The 16,240-nt window shown below is 39.0% G+C and overlaps 1 protein-coding gene across 1 annotated transcript in view; it reads left to right on the plus strand.

Moving 5' to 3' along the window:
• Positions 1–16,240, plus strand: part of CCDC141 (coiled-coil domain containing 141) — a 219,990-nt gene that overhangs the window by 200,632 nt on the left and 3,118 nt on the right. The gene's annotated exons all lie outside the window — the stretch shown is intronic.

The following is a 16,240-nucleotide window of genomic DNA, read 5'->3' on the forward strand; positions in this document are numbered from 1 at the left end:
TTTCTTCTGAATGGTTCATATAAATTCATGTTTTCTCTAAAATATATTGTTTAGTTCACTTTGATCAACTTCAGCTCTCATTCTCAGTAAGAGACAACTAACCATGTTTAAGTCACTTTTTAAAATGATATATTCTGGGATGCCTCGGTGGCTCAGTTGGTTAACCGTCTGCCTTCGGCTCAGGTCATGATCCCAGGGTCCTGGGATCGAGTCCTGCATTGGGCTCTCTGCTCAGCAGGGATCCTGCTTCTCCCTCTGCCTGCTGTTCCCCTTGCTTGTGTTCTCTCTCTCTCTGATAAATAAATAAAAAATAAAATAAATAAAATGATATCTTCTTTTTGCATCTAGACCAGTTACAAATAGAGCACTTCATAATTTTCTTCTAAATTGAACATAAGCCTGGGTATTTTTTAGTGCCCAATATATTCAAATACCATTTTTCCTTGTTTTTAAAATGTTTAAAGGAAGAGATTGTATGTTTAATTAAGAATACATATCTGAAATGAAAATCTGATTTTGTGAAATTATAAATTCTGGTTTTCAAAGTGAAGATAATCCTGAAAGACAAATTATCTGAGCCTTGTCTGAGGGACTAGAACCCCTCCCCTTGTCCTAAACACCACACACACACACACACACACACACACACACACACCCATTCCCCACCAGTGTGACCAAACCAAGGAAAATGAGAAGCAGGAACATAGTTACACAAGTCACAGCCAAATAAGAAGAGTAAAAATAGTATCTTAAGCATTCAGAACCACCAATTTTCAAAGTGAGCCAGAGGGCAGAGCAGTAGCTATAGTTTCAAAGGGAAGTAACTACATCTTTCTAATCGGCTACCCTGTGATAGAACATCAACTGCAGTAAATCATGACTTAGTGTCCAAAGTGTTACATGTCAGATAAACAAGGGGAAGGCTCACTGGTGGGCTTTACTTGGGAAATATGCTTACTGCTATGCTTAAGAAACATATACAATAAATATATTCCACTTATGCCCTTGAATGTAATAGAATGCTTTAAAAATTTTTCAGCTTATATGTACATTGACCAGAAAATGTTCTACATAGAAACTGCATTTTGCTTGGGGTTTGAGCAGAGCCTTCCATAGGATATCTGTATACTTACTGAAGTTAGTGAAAAATAGGTAAACTGTGGTTTTCATGGTGTATTCCTCAAAGGCAGATCTCCTCAACCCTGGCACGATTAACACTGGGGGGTGGCTGTCCTGTGCATCAAAGGATGTTTAGCAGCATATCTGGCCTCCAGCCACTAGACACCATTAGCATGCCCCCCCAGGTGTGACAATCAAAAATGTCTCCAGATATTGCCAAATATCTCCAGTATAAAATCATCTCCGGTTGGAAACCGCTGTTCTAAAGATACAAGTTAGCATGGGCTTGGTCGGGATCAAACATGGGTGCTTTGTTCAACAAAATTTGGAAAATAAAATCCACCAATTAACATGGACTTCATAAAAATGTTGGTTCATTATTTAACCTTATCCTTTATCAGTTTTTTCTTAAATGGATTTCTACTATCCTGGGTAGATTACTAAACAGTTTTAGTTGAAAAAATTTGTTATGAGAACTAAAATTTCTGACATATCATGGCCCAGGTTAATGATAATGATAATGCTTAATCAAATATATCAAACAGAAGCCCACAGAATTCATCAGATTGTAGTCTACATTCTCCTGGAATTTGATAGGAAAAAAGATGTAAAGGATACCATTTTGCCATTTTCTTTTGGCAAAGAGGCTAGATCCATTTTGCGATCAAAGGTTACTTGCTTGGTTCTAAATATCATTGATATCAATCTGTGGAAATCTGTGTCTATAGTATACTCTCCAAGAATGTGGCTTTTTTAAAAAAGATTTTATTTATTTATTTGAGAGAGAGAGAGCTTGAGAGAGAGTACAAGCAGGGGCAGAGGGAGAGGGAGAAGCAAGCATCCCACAGAGCAGGGAGCCCAATGTGGAACTCGATCCCAGGACTCTGGGATCATGACCTGAGCCGAAGGCAGACATTTAACCAACTGAGCCACCGGGACACCGGAGAGTGTGGCTTTTTACTCTGGAAACCCTTACTGATGCCCCAGAGAGCATAGAAATTTAGTAGCTTAAGAAAAAAGCTCCCCCTCCGGTCCGGTCCTTCTCTCCCTCTTATATGTGAGGAAAGTAGAATATAACAAGATGACTCTACTCTTCAGATAAAGTCACCTTAATGGGTTTTGGTTTTTCTTTTTCTTTTGTTTTTTGTTTTTTTTTTAGTTCGGAAAACTATTGGTGATTGCTAAATGTTAGGAGATGGTAAGATTTTAGTAAAAGAAAACTGACGTTGTTTATAAATACTTCTAAAAGTGAACACGTTTTAAATACTGCACATGCGCCTTATAGCAGCAATCTCAAGTATCTTTTTCTTTTTTAGTACTAGACAAAATTCCAACATTCCTAGGATGCATTGGACCTGCCCACCTCCAAGAAGGAGAGATATCCCACCCTGCAGTATCTGGGATACTGGCTTATCAACTGTGACAAATGCACTATGCTGATGCAAGATGTTAATAATAAGGGAAATTGTATGTGTGGGAAGGGAATTTATGGGAGCTCTCACAACTCTCTGCTCAATATTTCTGTAAATCTAAGGCTTCTCTAAAAAATAAAGTTTATTAGTTTTTTTAAAATGGCTCTAAAGAAAACTAATTTTCAAAGTGATAAAAATGTGAAGTCTATCAAATTATGGTTCTTACACAAAAATGGAGCCATTGTTTTAAGCATCACTTAGATTTTTCAGTTGTGACACTGTTACTCAAAACTTTAATAATAAAGAAATCTATTTTTGAAGGGAAAATATATTGCAGATCCCAAGAATTTTTTCACATTGCTTTTAATACTTTATTATTTAAATTTGTGCAAATATTAAGCTAAATATAAGTCCTTTATGTTTACAAAACTAGGAAACAAAAAACTGTAAACCAAAGATGAAACAAAAGCAATAAAATGATATCTATTAGCATTCGTAAATGCGACAGGTGATATGTTGCTGAAACTAATCACTGCTTAAAATGTGAATATGGGTTTTTTTATTTAAATTCAATTAGCCAACATATAATGCATCATTAGTTTCAGATGTAGAGTTCAGTTATTCAGCAGTTGCCTGTATAGCAAGCTACCAGGGGAGCCGAATTACCACTCAAAGGGCTGCTCCGTGAGCATGGAGTTAGAAGGATATGTTTGAATTCATTATCATTAGGCTCAGATGGCCTGATGTGCTTCTCCTCCTAATACGATGGTGCTTCAGTGGACGTGGGCCTTTCAGAGTGTGCCGTGCCTGCCTGCTTTCAGATGGTGCTGTAAGGACTGAGGAGAGCCAACTCTTGCCTTGGTAACTGCTTTTTCTGCACTCCATTTCTGAACAAGATGTTCGTGACTTATTAAAATAGTCTTCTTTCTATTCTACTCTTGCATGTCATTTCTCTAGTTTACATAGCTTTTTACTCTTATTATTCACAGCAATAATCTTTATTGTAGAAAACTCAGTATATATAGATAAGCAAAAAATAAGAATATCAAATTAACCTGTAACCTACCACCCAGAGACAAATACTATTAATGTTATGTTATTTGTATTTCCAGGCCTTATGTTGTGAACACACACACACGTGCATATATAGCTATTAATAAACATAAAACATCAATGCCTCCCAGCCACAGACCATCACGAACATATCCGCAGTTAAACATGCTGGGGTACGGCTTATTGCAACAAAGGGAATCGTGGGGCACCTCGGTAACAGGGGCTAGAGACGACGTACGATTAGGTGACTTGGGGGAATGTTGAGGGCATTGTTGTGGATCCCAGGTGGGGATAAGTCTATGTTTCAGTATCTTACTACATTTTATCTGTAGGGCAGGGAGACTGGATAGATGTAAAAGCTAGAACCTGGCAAGAAGTAGCAGTCACTCGCGTGAGCAGGGCGGGGAGCGGGGGGATTGCTGGGTCATCTGGGGGCTTGGACAGTGTTCATGTTTGTGTTCAGACAAGTCGATGGGGCAGTTTTGTCCCTGTCTTGATCCATCATGGTTCGAGTCGCCTCTTTTGTGTTGTTGTTCCATGTTTTATGTTCAATCAAAAGACCCAAGCCCCAGATGTGGGTGCCTGCCGGTTTCTAGATGTCGGGCCTGCTTTGTATTTTCTCAAAACTTAGAGGGTTTTCAAGCCTACATTAGGCCTTATACTTGTTACTCTACGAAACCTCTACTGGGTGTAGATTCTGTAGGGTGAATCATACTGTTTTCCTCCTCTGGGCCTCTACAAGCATCCCCAGCCCACGCTACGATCTATTACCACACGGGCAAGTGGTGAGTGTTTCTTCACTCTAAAGATGAAAAGAATTTGCTGAAGGTAGAACTTTATTGCTAATGCTTTAGCTTTTTAAATGGGAGAGTAAACATCTAACACTTAGATGCAAAGTGAGGGCCAAAAGCTGGGCTGCGTTTTCTACTGGAATATTATAATCAGCACCCGGAAAGGCCCACCTGCTCCAGCCTGCTGCACTCTCATTTCCTTAAAGCAAGCTCCAGGGCTTCAGAGAAAATCAGTCACCAAAAAGTCATCAATACTTTTCTCTGTGAAGTTGTTCATTTCTTCCAGAAATACTCCATGGAGCATGGTATAAGTGTGTGAGGGCTGCTCTGACAAAGTACCACAGACTAGGTGGCTTCAGCAGCAGCAATTTATTTGCTCACAGTCTCAGAGGCTATAAGTTCAAGATCAAGGTGTCAGCTGGGTTGGTTTCTTCTGAGGCTTCACTCCTTGGCTCGTAGATCACCATCTTCTTCCTGTGTCTTCACATGGTCTTTGTGTATGTCTGTATCCTAATCTCTTCTTATAAAGACACCAGTCATATTGGATCAGGGCCCACCCTAATAATGTCATCTTAACTGAATTACCTCTTTAAAGTCTCTATCTCCAAATACAGTCACAGTCTGAGGTACTAGCAGTTAGGATTTCAGCATATGACCTGTGGGAGGGGAGGAGGACACGATTCAGCTCATAACAAGCACTCATTGCATGTCAATCACTGTTGTGCGCAGTGCTGCACCTGACCATGAGCTGCGCAAAGTGAAAACAGGGGGCCGGAAAGTCAGAAGTGGAGGAAAATGGATTCGGTCAGTCTCTCAAGCAATTCAGAGTTCCCAAGAGTTGCCGAAGATTTAAATCAGGGAAGTGGTAGGAAACTTGTATTGTGGAGTGCTCATTTGGGTTTTGATGTGGAATTTAGATTGGAGGTGGCCAAGGACAGTTAAGAACGCAATCCAATCGTACAAGTGAGAAATAAAGATCTGAGGGTGCAGTGGGTAACAGATCCACAAAGATTTGGGATATATTTAGGTGGCAGAATTAGAACCATTTATTGACCTCTCGGAAGCAGATATGAGGGAGAGTGAAGAACAACTCCCAGTGCTCTAAGTTGGGTGATTGGGTAGATGGTGACCTTATTAACTCAGAGAGAAAAATCAAGAAGAGGAACAGATTTATAAGGAGTTCAATCTAGGTATTTTGAGTTTAGGATTCTCTCAGCGATACCAAGTAGATGGTGAAAAGTGAATCCGGAGCTCACGGGAGTTGAGAGGGCCAGAGATATCGTTTTTTGTTTTTTTTTTTTAAGATTTCACTTATTTATTTAGCAGAGAGAGAGAGAGATAGCGAGAGCAGGAACACAAGCAGGGGGAGTGGGAGAGGGAAAAGCAGGCTTCCCGCCGAGCAGGGAGCGGGATGCGGGGCTCGATCCCAGGACTCCGGGATCATGACCCGAGCCAAAGGCAGACGCCTAATGACTGAGGCACCCAGGCACCCCCAGAGATATCATTTTGAAGTCATCAAGATGTAGTTGAAGGCTTGAAAGTAGATGAGCTAACACGAGGAAAGAGGCAGGAAGAAGGATGGCTCAAGAATGAGCCAGGAATATATGAAGAGGGTATCTCCAGAGACAGTGGTCTCATGGGATTCAAGTTGGGAGAAAACTCTTAGAAGAGGAATTGTATAAGTTAGTAGGTGCCGGTGGTGAAGAGACAAAATGCAGGAAAATCTAAGTGTTGCTCATATATAAAATGTTTTGTTAAAGAATCTGAAGCCAAAGGAAGACACAGTCTAAGGAGTAGTTCAAGTTCAGTGCTATGAAGTCACTGACTTTTCCATCATTCAATATAGTTTTCCTTTAGCAAATTTTATTTTGAAGTTCTCTAATACATCATATACTATTATGCATTATAAAAAAGTACTTTATTTTTAAAAGACCTGTTGCAACCTGCTGGGGATGCATCAGGAATTAGTAACAAGTGACAATGAAAAATGCTGCAAAAAAGTAAAAAAAAAAAAAAAAATGCCCATTGGGCTTATAAATAAGAAAGAGTAGCATGAGAAGAATGATGAGAAAAGCTAAATGAGGGAATGAAATGAGTAGGAAATGAAGCAATAAATGCAGCAATAAGCTCAGCTATGAATTTTTTTTTTTTTTAAGATTTTATTTATTTATTTGACAGAGAGAGAGAGGGGGAGGGAACACAAGCAGGGGGAGTGGGAGAGGGAGAAGAAGGCCTTCTGCCGAGCAGGGAGCCTGACTCAGGGCTCCATCCCAGGACATATATGGTGTGTCACTATGGGGGGTGGCATATAATAGGGACAGATCTTCAATTAATGTGGATTGCTATCGTAGTTGGAGTGATTATTGGAAGAAAAGAGATAGAATGGCACCCAGAGGGCAATGCCGAGTCATGAGAAAGTTGTATCTTTTATTATTTTGGGTTTTTTAGACAAGACCATGGTATATTTAAGAGGTAAGGGGCAGAAGCTTCTAGAAAGGGGAGGTTAAATGTATAAATGGAAAAGTGTAAGTCTGGGCAGGAACAAGAGAAGAAGGATCCAGAATATTGGTCTAGCCTTGAAGAGGAATAGACCCATTTCCTGTGAGACTGGAGGAAAAAAGATAAGTGTACATATGGTTATAGAATGCATGTTTAGGCTTTGCCCATGATAATGGTGATTATAGGAGATGTAGCTTCAATGAGTCTGTTGATGTGAGAAGAAAAGCCACTCCCCAGGGAAGAGACCTAGAGAGGACAAGATGCAAAGCATAGTTGGAGTGGGAGAGAAGTGAATGTCATCCAAGACCTGCAGGACAGGAACTGTATGGCTAAGGTGGAAAGACCATGCAAATCACATCTCTCACAGCTTCCACATTGAGCACTTACTACATACTGTACCATGAAAAAGCCAAGGCTAGTTACTATGTTATGTATTAAAAACAGATGTAAAATATACAATAAAATGAAAACTTTAATAAAATAATTGTTTCCAGTGACATGGAGTTTCCAGAAGCCCTGGGGAAGGTAAGGTCAGGTTCAGGAGAGGCAGACACAACACCTACAGCAAAGATTTTTCCAGAAGGCTCATTTTCTGCCTTATCTTATTTATGTTGGTGATGGTCATAACTGATTTTTGTCAGTGTTTGAATTTGTTTTTGCTCTTTATAAAAGTAATACCTACACCCAAATAACATAACAAACACCTCAATATATTAGGCCTCTTTCCAGTCATTTTTCCCCTGCATGATTACAGTTTCCCTTGTTTAGATTTGGGTTCAGCCTTTAGTCACTTTCAGCCACAGAAGAACCATTTAAGGGGGTGTCTTTCATGGAGAAAATGTTTTGTTATCTGTTTCTCATTAACTAGATTTTTATAAATTTTAATTTTATTTTTTAATTTCACAACTGGTTTTGCATACATTACCCTAATATTTAGTCTCTCTCTCTCTCTTTTTTTAAAGATTTTATTTATTTATTTGAGAGAGAGAGAGAGAAGGAGAGGGGGGAAGGTCAGAGGAAGAAGCAGACTCCCTGCTGAGCAGGGAGCCCGATGCGGGACTCGATCCTGGGACTCCAGGATCATGATCTGAGCCGAAGGCAGTCACCTAACCAACTGAACCACCCAGGCACCCTAATATTTAGTCTCTTTAAACGAAAAGTTATATATGCTTATGAGAAAAGATCAAATGCTTCAGACAGGTATAAGGTAAAAATTAAAAAGTTTTCACCCTTGCCTTGAGACACATAGGCCAAACACTCTAAAGAAAATCACTCTTAACAATTTTTCTGTATCATTCCAGAAGTTTACCACGAATTTTCATTAAACATATATGTAATGATCATCTTCTGTCTAGTACAGCACTGTACCAAGAGTCGGGGATTTAAAGGCCAACAAAACAGATTTTGTTGCTTAAGAAATTTATGGAATTTACAGCCCAGCAGGAGAATCAGGTAATAATCAAGAAAATAGCAGAACATACATACAATGACAAGCAAGTCAGATGACTGCGACAGATTGCTGTGACCTGGAATGATATGCATTGTATATCATTCTGCAACTTGGTTTTCACCTACTGTCATGGCCATCTTTCTGGGGTAATATGTGGGTGGGTCTGACTCATCTTTAACTGCTGGATAATAGTCAGACCATGGTTATACCATAAATCATTCAGCCATTCCCTGTTGACTGACATTTAGATTATTTCCAAAATTTTCCCACTTCAAACAGCACTAAAAAATTTTTATACTTACACCTCTGTGTTTTGAGGCACTCGACCCTTTACTGACATATACAGACAAATAGTCCCTCAATCTTTGGAATTTGACCAGGGTAGATGGTGCCAGACAAAATTATTCACTTGGTGCAGTGCTTTGTCTTTTCCTTAAAGCATCTGAGTTTCCAGTGTTGCTTAGGATAGTTTCTCCAACCTGGGAGGTTCCACAGATATTTTCCTATAAGTTGTTATTGTATTTTATTATGTTCTTTTTACTTTTAGATATTTAATCCATTTGAGATTTATTTTACATGGTGTGAGGTGCTTTCTTCTAAATAAATCTCCAGTAATGTCAGCACCATTATGAACAAAACCATCATAGATTAATTCCTCAGATTTGCTTAGATCAATTTCTGGACTCTCTACTTAACAATTTACTTTTATATTACTGTGTCAGTACTTTGCAGTTTGGTTTCTGTAGTTTTATACTATGTTGTAATCTTTGGTAAAGGCAAGTTCCCTTTTACCATTATTCTTGTTTTTCAAGAGTTACCAAATGGTCTATTATTATCAGTATAAATACTCCCCACTGGCAGACATATGTTGCTTTCAGTGAGTATTTTCTATTACAAATTCCTAGAACAAGTGTTTTTTATCATGTAATACAATTCTATGTAACACAAGTAGAGAACTAAAGCCACACATTAATGAGTCTCTCAACTGCTATAGGCTCACTTATTAGCAAGTGACACTCTGGTACACAGCTGTGTTATACACATGATTCAAATTCACATTTCCCCAAAATTAACAGCCATGACTCCAACAGTGTGAATATACTTACAATGTGTCGAACTCACAAACATTCAATCTCTCAATGTCAAGAACCTACTATGTAAACATTTGGCACCCTACTGGATTTATTCTATGGGTAGGCACAGCCTTTTGACCCTCAGAACTTTGAAGATCAAATGCTTAAATTGACTAATCACTTTAGTTTCTTTCTCTAGTGGTTATTTCTGCTCATACCTACTGCCAAATATTATCTCCTAACGTCTTTAAACAAGTCTTAGAAACAGAGGTTTGAGGCAGTTATCTTGACTGGGCAGGTTCTAACACTGACACATGACATGGCTTCATCTTCAAAGCCAATTCATGTCGTGGACTCCTGAAAAACATGTAGCGAGTGCCTTTAGCCTTATCTCATGGAGCAGCAGGTTCTGACACTGGGAGAGATGTATTTGCATTTCAAGTTGACCTTCCCCAGGGTGTTTGCTTGCCTCTTACACATTTACAAAGAGAAGATCCACTCAGTGTCTCTAAGGACCATTCTAAATTCATATCTACACTCCAAGACCATAATTATCAAACTGGAAGTGGATTTATTTACGAAAAATATAAATTACTTGGTAAGTGTAAAGTTGTGATTGTTAATGCCAGTGAGAAAATGTGGAAACCTTTACAACAGGGAATGTGATCTTTGTTAAACACTCCTAAAGATAACATTAATCACTTGTCTGTCAACCACACAGAACACCAAGATCCTAACCAGAGTACTCTTGGCTTTCAGTTTCAATTCTTATCAGAGGAACACCTGAGAGAGGTGATAGTTACCCAAGATCTTTGGCATGTTATAAATCCTACCCATGAATCAGGGGCTGGAGCCCCACTCCCATGCTTATTTTTTAAAACTCGGACTATATTTCCTTAGTCCCTCCATTCAGTTGCATTTGGTGAATTGTCTTTTAGTGTTATGCCCTGGATTTTGTTAAAAGCTTTCACCAAAAATATCAACATATAAATTAGGTCACTACATCTGCTCTAAATATATTATTAAACACTTATGTTCTGTATATCATTCAGTACCCCCTCTTGGAAAGTTGTACATGGCTTATCTTTAAAATTCAGTGTTAGAAAAATTGCATTTCCTCAAGAAATTGGTATGCTTCCTTCTCTCTATTGAGAATTATGCTTCTGTTTTTAATTAACTTCCAGGAAATTCCCATTCCTACCTGAAGATCAACTATAACAAATATCTTGGCATCTTGGTTTGCAAATTTTTTTTTTTTTGTGGTTTGCAAATTTATGTTGTTCCTTGACATGGTTTTAGTTTTCTACTTTGTTCCTATTTTCTCTGAAAGGTATTCTTTATTTCCATTTCTCTTATCTATTTTTTGTGGTTTTGCTGAAATACTTCAACTCTTTTGAAATAAAAACACCAGCCCAAGTTACCCTCTCCATGAGAAGTTCTGCTTCTGTTAACACCCTGTACTGCCCTCCTCCATCGCTGGGTTTCTGAGCACTTAGTGTCTCTAGCGACCGTTTTGACCCTTTCCTTTCATTGTGTCTCCTTGCATTGTTACATAGCTCTCTTGTCTTTCTCTTGTTGTCTTTCCAACTAACATCTAAGCAAAGAACATTACATTTTCTGTATCCCCCATAGTTCTTGGTACATGGAAGACACTTGAAAATCACTTGAGAAGGAAAGAAAGTAAGGAAAGAAGAAGGGAGGGAGGGAGAGGGAAAGGAATGGAAGTCCGAACTTAATGTTAAAAATATGAGCTGCCTGGAGGGAAAAAGGGACAAGGAAGAAGTCTATTGGGAATTGAGACAATTATCTAGCAATGGAGATAAATGCTTAGGTTGGTTTACCTTAAGAAGTTCTGGAGAGAAGTTTTTATTATTGTCTCCATACAAGGTCAGGTCATAGTCAGGGCAGGAAACACATACAACTCAATAGCACAACTGCAAAGGGTTTAGTGAAGGACTATTACAAGGTGTGGGCAGGTTCATGAACACTAACAGGGATGGCAAAGAGTTTTGGGAATAGCAACAGTACAAAGCCCTAGTTAGAAACATGGGAATGGAGCAGTTACTGGAACCCAAAGAAAGTACCTGTAGGAAAGGGGAAAGGGGCCCCTGACAGGAGGAGCATGGCCATGGCAAATGAAGGCCATGGCCAAACTACAGCCAGGCAAGGAGAGATCCTAGCGAATTAATATCCTAAACTCTCTCCTGCCAGCATTTCCCTTGGGCTGCTATAATCCCAGTGCCAGAAGCCAGAGGCAAGGGAGGACCCCTCTAGGGCTCAGCCTCTTAGGGGCCCAAGATAGAATGGAAAGGGGTAAGAAGTATATAGAAGGGCAACCAGAGAATATCCAGCACCCCACACTTGGCTTTCACAGTAAGGGCTTATTTCAGAAGGATTCTATATTTGTAATTAAGGGTGGAAATGGAGTGGAGGGGGTACTTGAAATAGATGGGGTAAAACACAGAAGTAAGAAGGCCTAAATCTCTTCAATAGACACACAGAATCTTCAGAATTCCATATGAACACAAGCCATCACTTAAGGCTCAAAGCGTCTTTCAAGTATTTCAAAGCTTACCTTTGCTTTTTGATACAATAGAGCTGCCTTCATTTTTAGATTTTTGTCTCACACAGGCTCTTTTACTTTTGGAGGATCCACCCCCTAATATATCAAGCCTATTAAAATATACCCATCATAAATGCAGTTGATTAGTTGACTTGTCTTCTTTTGTAGGCATTTGATAAACATGTATTTTTCATTTTTGCAGATTTGTTTTTGTATTTCAAGGCACAACAATTTTCAGCTCCCACATACATTTTTGACCCTGAAAAGCCTTCAATCCTTATGGAGCACTGGGTGTGAATCATGGAACACTACATCAAAAACTGATGATGTAATGTATGTTGACTAACAAAACATAATAAAATTAAATTAAAAAAAAAAAGCCCTCCATCCTTAGTCCTGTGTCTGTAGTAGTTACTGGATAAAATGAGCCTGACTTCCTCCCTTCGGTGGGTGTAAAGCTTATTATCTGATGACAATATCACCTCCAGAGAGCATCTGCTGGTGGTTGGATCTGATCTGGTTTATGGTGTCCTATCTCACACTTCCAGAAACCCAGCTTATTTCTTCTTTAAGGGTCCAGTAGTTGGGGCGCCTGGGTGGTTAAGTGTCAGACTCTTGGTTTTGGCTCAGATCATGATCTGAGGGTCATAAGATTGAGCCCCACGTCGGGCTCAGCACAGAGTCTGCTTGAGATTCTCTCCCTCTCCCTCTTCCTCTCCATCTGCCCCTCCCCCCACTCATGCACACACTTTCTTTCTCCTAAAACAAACAAATAAAATCTTAAAAAAAAAAAAATGTTCCAGTAGTTTCATTCCATGTGTCAATGTCATGTCACCTTCTGAGATTCCTCAGAGAGGGACAAGACATGTGTTTCTGTGAATTCACTTTTGGACTTTTCAAAGATTTCTTAGGAAACACCACCCTGGATATTCAGCCAGGTAGTTAGATAATTGATCAAATCAATATTACTAAGCACAGAAATGATGATCTTTTGTGTCCCACTTGGCAGGAGCAAACAAACAAAATGCCCACCACGTGTCCGATTCTCACTGTCCTGGGCATGGTCACATTCATTCTGTTGCCTAATCTTTCCAATAACCCTTTGAAGTTGATGTTATAATCCCCCGTGTACAACAGACGTATCTGATACTCAGGAATTCAGGTGATGTGCCTGAAACCCACATCGGGTAGGAATGAAATTACATGTGCCCCTGGAGTCAGTGCTCCTGAGAAGTGTGAAGCTGAAGTTTTGATCTTTCTTATTTTGGTAGAAGTATCGTATGTGTGTAAAATAATCTTTTTGCATTTAATGTGGCATTAAATGTGTTAGTGACTGTTAGTACACCTATAAATAGTTAGAAATCAATCGACTTGATCTTACTACTAAAGCAGTTGTAACTGGAGCTAGTGAAAAAGGGATAAAGAGAAGTCTTCTCTTGAATTTTAACCAGCACTTTCTTGCCTCTCATATCCCTAGGGTAACTTTGCCTGCCTTTATAACTCAAGGAACACATACAATAGTGCATTAAAATGGCTTGTTTGGGTGACAAGTTCTTCCCTGTGAACTTCCTGAATTTGCTTTACTACTTTCTTATGTATTAACAGCTCAGTGATGAGCTTACATTTTAGCTTTGAAATACTTTAGAGATAAATCTGTAGATTTTATAGATATATTACTAGGTACTATTGTTCTTACTAAAATGCAAACTCCTTGAGGGCAGAGATTCTTGTCTGCTGTGCCCATTGCTATAATCCCAGTGCCTGAACTATTTAAAAAAAGAGCTCACACACAAAAAAATGTTAATGAATTATAAATACATTAATTTTACTTTTTTCTTTCAGAAAGGACTCTTACACTAGCTTTAAAAACTGTACCCATTTTTCAATCTGCAGTAAGTCCTTCCTTTGGTAATGGTTCTAGGTAGTATAAATAAAGTCTGCCACCAGGGCACCTGGGTGGCTCAGTCAGTTGAGCCTCTGACTCTTGGTTTCAGCTCAGGTCATGGTCTCAGGGTCCTGAGATGGAGCCCTGCATCGGGCTCCCGGCTCAGCATGGAGTCTGCTTGGGATTCTCCCTCTCTCTCCTTTTGGCCCTCCCCCCTTCTCTCTCTCTCTCAAATAAATAAAAAAAAAAAAACTTAAAATAAAATAAAGTCTGCCACCACCAGCAACTGTGTAGATGGAGTGACTGTCTGAGTTAATGCCTATCCCAGTCTAGGTCTCAGTCATAGATACTGAGAATTTGTTAGAATGTATTAGACTGCAGTCCCCAGGAGTGCAGGAGCCACAACTTTCTTCTTGGTCACAGCTGTCTGGCCATCGTCTAGCAAAATGCCTCACACAAAGTCACCGCTCAGTGGATATTTGTTGAGTCACTAAGTGATGACAGAATCTAGAATTATAATTTAGCACAGTATTCAGTCCTGAGCATATGCTTAATAAATGTTTATTGAATTGCCTTCACTGATGTTCAAAAACAGAATCACGCCATGCATTCCAAAACTAAGTAGGCATTATATTTGAATTATCAGCTGTTTTGGATTATCTATGGGACTCTGCCCCACTGTTAGGGTGGTAAATTAAGATCTTACTGCATCAGCAAACCAAATCAGAGTAGTATTTGGTTTCCACTGGGCTAGCTTACTATATTCCAACTATGGCATACTTAATTTTAAAGCTGATGCTTACCATGATATCACTACTATTCACTAATCCAATAATATGGCTTCTTTCTAGAGTAGTGTGTTATTTACTAATAGTCCTTCTTTATTTCTTCCTTCCCGCTTTCCTTCCTTTTTCTTTTTTCCTGTCTTTCTTAACTCTGACTGTCATATAAGGATGTAAATGTCAAAAGGCAAGGATCTGGGCACCTGGGTGGCTCAGTCAGTTAAACGTCTATCTTTGGCTCAGGTCATGATCCCAGGGTCCTGGGATCGAGCCCCACATTGGGCTCCCTGCTCAGTGGGGAGTCTGCTTCTCCCTCTGCCTCTCCGCACCTCTTGTGTTCTTTCTCTCTCTCTCACAAAAATAAATAAATAAAATCTTTTTAAAAAAAAAAAAAGGCAAGGATCTTGATAATACTGACGAGTCTAGAAATGTTCAAGAACAATGAAAAGACAAGCAGCTTTGGAGGCAGACACTTGACCTTATTTTTATAATATATGGTCCATCTTCCCGGCTCTCGAGCCTGTGTTGCACCAGCTTGCACTAGAAGACACAAGCTTCAAGGTTCTACCCACTCATTCTCTCTAGTTCCCATAAGAAATAAAGTACTTTGACTTTGGTTCCAACAAACATAACAAGACATCAACATGCTTCACATTAGGTCAAATGAATCTAAAAATATACATACATGACACACACCACACACACACACACGCACACACACACACATGCACATACACACAAGTACAAACACATTGTAAATAGATAGCCAATTGGTGAACACCCCAAATCAGAAAGATCACACATTTCTAGTCTTACTTTGCCTTACGACTGGCAGCTTGCCTGTAACAGAAGTCGCTAAATGGAAATATTTTTTAAGACATCTGACACGAAACTAGTTGTTTCTGAATAAGTCAATCGAACAGGATCACAGAAGATAGAGTCAATAGAGGGGAAAATGATGCCACCAATACAGACATCACCACTTAAGTAAAGGAGACGATGTTTAAGTAAATACACGGTGTCATCTGGTCTATAGAATTGTGCTACATCAGTTGTCCAGGAGAGTTTAGCTCTGTTCAATGTTAATAAATTAATCACTATATAAGTAATTATAAAATATGAAATATTCAAGAAGTGAAAAAGCCTGATGCATGGCCAAGTTCTCCCACAACCCGGAACATTTTTTATTATAGATACAAATAAATTGACCTTAAGTTTTAAAATTTTAGTCCATTTTATTAAGAAAAGTCTCTTCCCAGTATCACCAAGACAATTTTCTTCCCTCTTAGTGAAGTCTTACAAATCTCTCGGCTGAACCATTAGAAAGATCTTTTGGTATGCTCTTTTGTATTTGAAATATCTCCTGCTTGAAATTAAATTCAGTCTTAAAATAGCAACTATATCATCTCCTAACCACTTCCCATTAATAACAGCGAACTCCAGAGATAAGTAAAGCAGCCTTCATGTGTCTGGAAAAAGAACCCTATGGATGATTTAAACCTTAAGAGTTGGTTACTTGTTAAGAAACCGTGCATGCACATTTGTCAATATGAATGCCAGAAAGAAATGAAATCTGAAAAAAGTGAAATCATTATACCGCACAGACTAAATCT

The sequence above is a fragment of the Phoca vitulina genome, unplaced genomic scaffold, assembly GCF_004348235.1.
Source record: "Phoca vitulina isolate PV1807 unplaced genomic scaffold, GSC_HSeal_1.0 scaffold1, whole genome shotgun sequence".
NCBI classification, from domain to species: Eukaryota; Metazoa; Chordata; class Mammalia; order Carnivora; family Phocidae; genus Phoca; species Phoca vitulina.